Below are 7361 nucleotides of genomic sequence, written 5' to 3'. Positions count from 1 at the left end.
TCCTGGCTGACTGGCAGATCTGGAAGAGTCTGGCTGACTGGCGGATCTGGAAGAGTCTGGTTGACTGGCAGATCTGGAAGAGTCTGGCTGACTGGCAGATCTGGAAGAGTCTGGCTGACTGGCAGATCTGGAAGAGTCTGGCTGACTGGCAGATCTGGAATAGTCTGGCTGACTGGCGGATCCTGGCTGACTGGCAGATCTGGAAGAGTCTGGCTGACTGGCGGATCTGGAAGAGTCTGGCGGATCTGGCGGATCTGGAAGAGTCTGGCGGATCTGGAAGAGTCTGGCTGACTGGCGGATCTGGAAGAGTCTGGTTGACTGGCGGATCTGGAAGAGTCTGGCTGTCTGGCTGCTCCATGCTGACTGGCGGCTCTGGCTGCTCCATGCTGACTGGCGGCGCTGGCTGCTCCATGCAGACTGGCGGTTCTGGCTGCTCCATGCAGACTGGCGGCTCTGGCTGCTCCATGCAGACTGGCGGCTCTGGCTGCTCCATGCAGACTGGCGGCTCTGGCTGCTCCATGCAGACTGGCGGCTCTGGCTGCTCCATGCAGACTGGCGGCTCTGGCTGCTCCATGCAGACTGGCGGCTCTGGCTGCTCCATGCAGACTGGCGGCTCTGGCTGCTCCATGCAGACTGGCGGCTCTGGCTGCTCCATGCAGACTGGCGGCTCTGGCTGCTCCATGCAGACTGGCGGCTCTGGCGGCTCCATGCAGACTGGCGGCTCTGGCTGCTCCATGCAGACTGACAGCTCTGGCTGCTCCATGCAGACTGACATCTCTGGCTGCTCCATGCACACTGACAGCTCTGGCTGCGCTGAACAGGTGGGAGACTCCGGCAGCGCTGGAGAGGAGGAAGGCTCTGGCAGCGCTGGACAGGCGAGGCACACTGTAGGCCTGATGCATGGTGCTGGCACTGGTGGTACTGGGCCAAGAACACGCACAGGAAGCCTGGTGCGGGGAGCTGCTACCGGAGGGCTGGGGTGTGGAGGTGGTACTGGATAGAGCACCGAGCCTGCCCAACCTTACCCCCTGCCCAACCCACCGGTTGAATGGTCCGGTCGCCCTGCCAGTGCGAGGCGGGTGAATAGCCCGCACTGGGCTATGCAGGCGGGCCGGAGATTACAGTGCGCCCAGTCACAGTGCCATGTAAGCCGGCCCAGAGACGCATTGGGGACCAGATGCGTAGAGCCGGCTTCATGGCACTTGGCTCGGCTCACTCCTAGCCCGGCCGATACGCGGAGCTGGAATGTGCACTTTTTCGGGCTATGCACCCGCACAGGGACAACGTGCGCTCCAAAGCATAACACGGTGCCTGCCCGGTCTCCACTAGCCCCGGTAAGCACAGGTCTCCAACCTGGCGTATGCCTGCTCCCTGTGAGCCCCCCAAAGTGCGGGGCTGACTCTCAGGCTTCCGCTCCCGCGTCGCCGTGCTGCCTCCTCATACCCGGCCCCTCTCCGCTTTCGCCGCCTCCAGTTCTTCTTTGGGGCGGCGATATTCTCCTGGCTGAGCCCGGGTCCTCCTCCGTCTAATTCATCCTCCCATGTCCAGTACTCCTCTTTGGGCTGCTCCTGTTGCCTCTTCTCCTGCTGCACCTTGGGGCGGCTACACTCCCCTGGTTTAGCCCAGGGTCCTCTCCCGTCGAGGATTTCCTCCCATGTCCAGAATTCCTTGTTTCGTATCTCCTGCTGCCGCTGTTGCTTCTCCTGCTGCTCCTGCCTGTTGACACGCCGCTTGGTCCTGTTGTGGTTGGGTGATTCTGTAACGGTTCTCTTTAGTTGAAGGAGAGGCAGACCAAAATGCGGCGTGATGATGTTTGTTTAATGAAGAAAAAAAACTATACATGAATAAACTAACGAAAACAATAAACGTGCGACCTCAAAACAGCCCTATCTGGTGCAAACACAAAGACAGGAACAATCACCCACAAACACACAGTGAAACCCAGGCTACCTAAATATGGTTCCCAATCAGAGACAACGATAAACACCTGCCTCTGATTGAGAACCCTCCCAAGTAATAAAGACTATGCTAGATACCCCACTAAACCACACACCCAATACCTAACAAAACCCCAAGACAAAACACACCACAATAAGCCCATGTCACACCCTGGCCTGACCAAATAAATAAAGACAAACACAATATACTTGACCAGGGGCGTGACAGTGGTGACTCTTAGCACACCATCTCACAGCCCTCTCTCCAGAGACAAAATATGTAACTGGCCCTTCACAACTCTGGCCATAACCAAACTGTTTTGTTGTTAGGGACCAGGTTATCCAGGTGCCTTATCACACTGTGGGGTCAGCCAATATCAGGCAGTCATCTTTAGATTACAGATCCCCAATTCACTGCCACCCCCTCTGTCTTCAAGGTTTTTATTGATTGAAAAGGGGAATTTAGAAGAAAGATGTAGGTCGGATGATCGGAAATGGCATTGAGTAGTGAGGACAAGATGGAGAAACGAACATAAAGTTGTTGAAGCAACAGCTGTGCTGGGAATGTGAACAATATCGGTGTCAGTTCTGATAGTATGGAGCAGGAGGATGAGGGTCAAGGTCGGTAGTGGAAAGACAAAGGAAGAAGAGAGCTCATGATACAGAAAGCTTTGGATCGTCTAGTAAAGAAAGCATAAAGATGGCCAAGGTAGGAAGCAAGGGTAATGATGTGTTGGAGTGGAAAGTGGTGAGGGTTTTCATGAGACCACAGGGCCTCACTTACACCTAACTGACTAACTAAAGCCTTAGAGAAAGAGGTAGGTGAAGTCAAATTAGCTTGGTTCATTGGAAATGGTAGATTGTTAAAAAATGTTGTGGTAGCCAGGCTCAGCAAGAGAAGATTCTGAAAATGGAAAAGCTTAAATGGGAAGAAGATTGAAAGCCATGTCCCTGGTAATAATGCTAAATTGAGGAGTCATCAATATCTATGTCCATAGATGATAAAGAAAATGTGAAGGAAGGCAGAGTGATTGAGGCCAAAATGTTGATCAGTAGGAAAGTAGGTCAAAGAAGTGAAAGCCTGTCAATGATGCTGAGGTTTGCGAAAGTTTTGACAGGAAAAGTGCAGATAGAATTTCTTAGTTTCAGTGATAGAGAATTTGTCCCATATGCACAGCAGTGTTTTAAATGACAACGAATGGGACACGTAAGAGTAGCTGCTCAGTGTAAAAGAAAGAATCAAATCAAATTCTATTTGTCACGTTGTCACGTTCTGACCATCGTTCGTGTGTGTTTTCCTTGTTTTAGTGTTGGTCAGGACGTGAGCTGGTGGGCATTCTATGTTGTGTGTCTGGTTTGTCTATTTCTATGTTTGGCCTGATATGGTTCTCAATCAGAGGCAGGTGTTAGTCATTGTCTCTGATTGGGAACCATATTTAGGTAGCCTGTTTTGTGTTGGGTTTGTGGGTGATTGTTCCTGTCTTTGTGTTTGTGGCACCAGATAGGACTGTTTTTTTTATTTTCACGTTTCTTGTTTTGTAGATTGTTGTACTTTCATCTTTATTAAAGATGCACAAAACTAACCACGCTGCATTTGGTCTGCCTCTCTTTCCCCAGAAGAAAACCATTACAGAATCACCCACCAACCAAGGACCAAGCGGCGTGGTAAACAGAGGCAGCAGCAGCAGCAGCAGCAGGAGAGCGGCAGGTGCAGCAGGAGCAACAGCAGCAAAGGCAGCAGCAGGAGAATCAACAGAGGCAGCAGCAGCAGCAGCAGTGGGAGAGGCTGCACTATTTGGAGAAATGGACTTGGGAGGAGATCCTTGACGGGAAAAGGACCCTGGGCAAAGAACCAGGGAATATTGCCGCCCCAAAGCCGAGCTGGAGGCAGCGAAGGCAGAGAGAGGCGGCATTGTGAGGAGCTAGCACGGCAGAGCGGCTGGAAGCCCGAGAGGCACCCCAAAAATGTCTTGGGGGGTGGCACAGGGAGAGTGTGGCAGAGTCAGGAGCCAGACCTGAGCCAACTCCCCCTGTTTACTGTAAGGAGCCATGGATGTTATCGGAGCTAGCGGCGAAGCTGAGGGCTGAGTCTGAGAGGGTCGAGGAGTTATTGGACAGAATGGAAGAAGTGAACGGATGGGAGATGAGGAGACACTCGAGGAGAGGTGTTAATAGAATTGGGGGAGTGTGAAGAAGAGAGCAGTTGATTTGGCGTAGTATGCAAGGCATTCGCCCTGAGGTGTGTGTGTCCAGCCCGGTACCACCAGTGCCGGCACCCCGCACCAGGCTGTCTCTCCGTCTCATCAACACAGGTGCTCCCGCCTGTCCGGCGCTACCAGAGTTTCCGCCCCTCAGTCCAGAGGCGCCAGAGCCCCTCAGTCCAGAGGCGCCAGAGCCCCTCAGTCCAGAGGCTCCAGAGCCCCTCAGTCCAGCGGACCAGAGCCTTCCTCCTCTCCAGCGCCGCCTGAGCTACCCGTCTGCCCAGCGCCGTCTGAGCTACCCGTCTGCCCAGTGCCGCCAGTCTGCCCAGCGCCGCCAGCGCCGCCAGTCTGCCCAGCGCCGCCAGTCTGCCCAGCGCCGCCAGTCTGCCCAGCGCCGCCAGTCTGCCAGGAGCCGCCAGTCTGCCAGGAGTCGCCAGCGCCGCCAGTCTGCCAGAGTCGCCAGCGCCGCCAGTCAGCCAGGAGCCGCCAGCGCCCGCCAGTCAGCCAGGAGCCGCCAGTCAGCCAGGAGCCGCCAGTCTGCCAGGATCAGTTAGATCCGCCATTCAGCCAGGATCCGCCAGAACTGCCAGTCAGCCAGAAGCCGCCAGGATCCGCCAGTCTGCCAGGTTCCGCCAGTCTGCCAGGATCCGCCAGTCTGCCAGGATCCGCCAGTCTGCCAGGATCCGCCAGAACTGCCAGTCTGCCAGGATCCGCCAGAACTGCCAGTCTGCCAGGATCCGCCAGTCAGCCAGGATCTTCCAGATCCGCCATTCAGCCAGGACCCGCCATTCAGCCAGGACACGCCATTCAGCCAGGATCTGCCGGAACCGCCAGTCAGCCAGGATCTGCCGGAACCGCCAGTCAGCCAGGATCTGCCGGAACCGCCAGCCAGCCAGGATCTGCTAGATTCATCAACCTTCCCGAGCTGCCCCTCAGTCCCGAGCTGCCCCTCAGTCCCGAGCTGCCCCTCAGTCCCGAGCTGCCCCTCAGTCTGGAGCTGCCCGTCAGTCCAGTGGGGCCCGTTGTTAGTGTTCCTAGGCCAAGGTTAGCAGCGAGGGTCGCCACTCAAGGGACGCTAAGGAGGTGGACTAAGACAATTATGGAGTGGGGTCCACGTCCAGAGCCGCCACCGCGGACAGATGCCCACCCAGACCCTCCCCTATAGGTTTAGGTTGTGCGTTCAGAGTCCGCACCTTGGGGGTCACGTTCTGACCATCGTTCGTGTGTGTTTTCCTTGTTTTAGTGTTGGTCAGGACGTGAGCTGGGTGGGCATTCTATGTTGTGTGTCTGGTTTGTCTATTTCTATGTTTGGCCTGATATGGTTCTCAATCAGAGGCAGGTGTTAGTCATTGTCTCTGATTGGGAACCATATTTAGGTAGCCTGTTTTGTGTTGGTTTTGTGGGTGATTGTTCCTGTGTTTGTGGCACCAGATAGGACTGTTTTGGTTTTTTCACGTTTCTTGTTTTGTAGATTGTTGTACTTTCATCTTTATTAAAGATGCACAAAACTAACCACGCTGCATTTTGGTCCGCCTCTCTTTCCCCAGAAAACCATTACACACGTGCCAAATACAACAGTGAAATGCTTCCTTACAAGCCCTTAAACAACAATGCAGTATTAAGACAATACCAAAAAAAAAAGTAAGAGAATAACAAATCATTAAAGAACAGCAGAAAAATAACAATAGCGAGGCTGTATACAGGGGGTTCCGGTGCACAGTTTATGTGCGGAGCAGTTGCCATACCAGGCAGTGTTGCAACTGTTGGGGATTCATCAGAATAGTTGGGTAACATAGATAAGATGTTTTATTTTATTGCATGCTTATGTGAGAGATGTCATTAGAATGTCTATTTTTGGATAATACTGTTGGCCGGTTGCAGTTATCTGTTCTCTGTCAGGGTTCAGTTACTTGGCCCGCAGAGAGGGGAGAGGTCAAGCTTGTCTTCATATGTAAACATATATTTTAAACCATGTGAAAGGATGATTGAGGGGAACCAATTATCTCTTGGCTCCACAATGTCTGTGTGCCAGTCACTGTGTCTCCGTGAGCTTGTCCAGAATGGGAGTGTCTAAAATGACAATTGATATATATCCTAATGTCTTGGTACTATGTTGTACCAAGAACGAGAAGTAGAACCTCGTTCTAGGAGAGCAAACTGAACGATAATTTGTAGCTAATACTGTCTGGCTATGGAATTACTCCTCTCTCAAGTAAAGTCTTCCTTTGTAATGTTCCTAAGATCTGTTATTCGTCATGTGAGTTGAGATGGGTGTGTCTTGGCTATAAATGATACGAACTGTTTTGTAAGGACTCGCAGAGAATTCCTTTATAGACACTGAATTGATCTGAGAGTCACAGGGTTGTGATGGAGCTCATAATTAAAGATGGACTTCATGATAACTCTGACTTGTGTGTGGTTTGCTCTCATGATTTGGTAAATACAGGAAATTTCCACTACACAACCTGTCAGGATGCTCTCGATGGTGCAGCTGTAAAACCTTTTGAGGATCTGAGGACCGATGCCAAATATTTTCAGTCTCCTGAGGGGGAATAGGTTTTGTCGTGCCCTCTTCATGATTGTCTTGGTGTGCTTGGACCATGTTAGTTTGTTGGTGATGTGGACGCCAAGGAACTTGACGCTCTCATCCTGCTCCACTACAGCCCCGTCGATGAGAATGGAGGCGTACTCTTACCTCCTTTTGCTGTTGTCCACAATCATCTCCTTTGTCTTGATCACGTTGAGGGAGAGGTTGCTGTCGTTGCACCACACGGTCAGATCTCTGTCCTCCTCCCTATAGGCTGTCTCATCGTTGTGTCGTCAGCAAACTTAATGATGGTGTTGGAGTCGTGTTTGGCCACGCAGTCGTGGGTGAACAGGGAGTACAGGAGGGACACACCCCGAGGGGCCCCAGTGTTGAGGATCAGCGTGGCAGACATGTTGTTGCCTACCCTTACCACTTGGGGGCAGCCCGTCAGGAAGTCCAGGATCCAGTTGCAGAGGAAGGTGTTTAGTCGCAAGGTCCTTAGCTTAATGATGACCTTTGAGGGTACTATGGTGTTGAACGCTGAGCTGTAGTCAATGAATAGTATTCTCACATAGGTGTTCCTTTTGTCCAGGTGTGAGAATGCAGTGTGGAGTGCAATAGAGATTGCATCATCTGTGGATCCATTGGATCGGTTGGGGCGGTATGCAAGCTCTCGGTTGTGCTTCCCTTTGAAGG

This window comes from Oncorhynchus tshawytscha, linkage group LG17, assembly GCF_018296145.1.
Source record: "Oncorhynchus tshawytscha isolate Ot180627B linkage group LG17, Otsh_v2.0, whole genome shotgun sequence".
NCBI lineage: Eukaryota > Metazoa > Chordata > Actinopteri > Salmoniformes > Salmonidae > Oncorhynchus > Oncorhynchus tshawytscha.
This window is presented reverse-complemented; position numbering follows the sequence as displayed.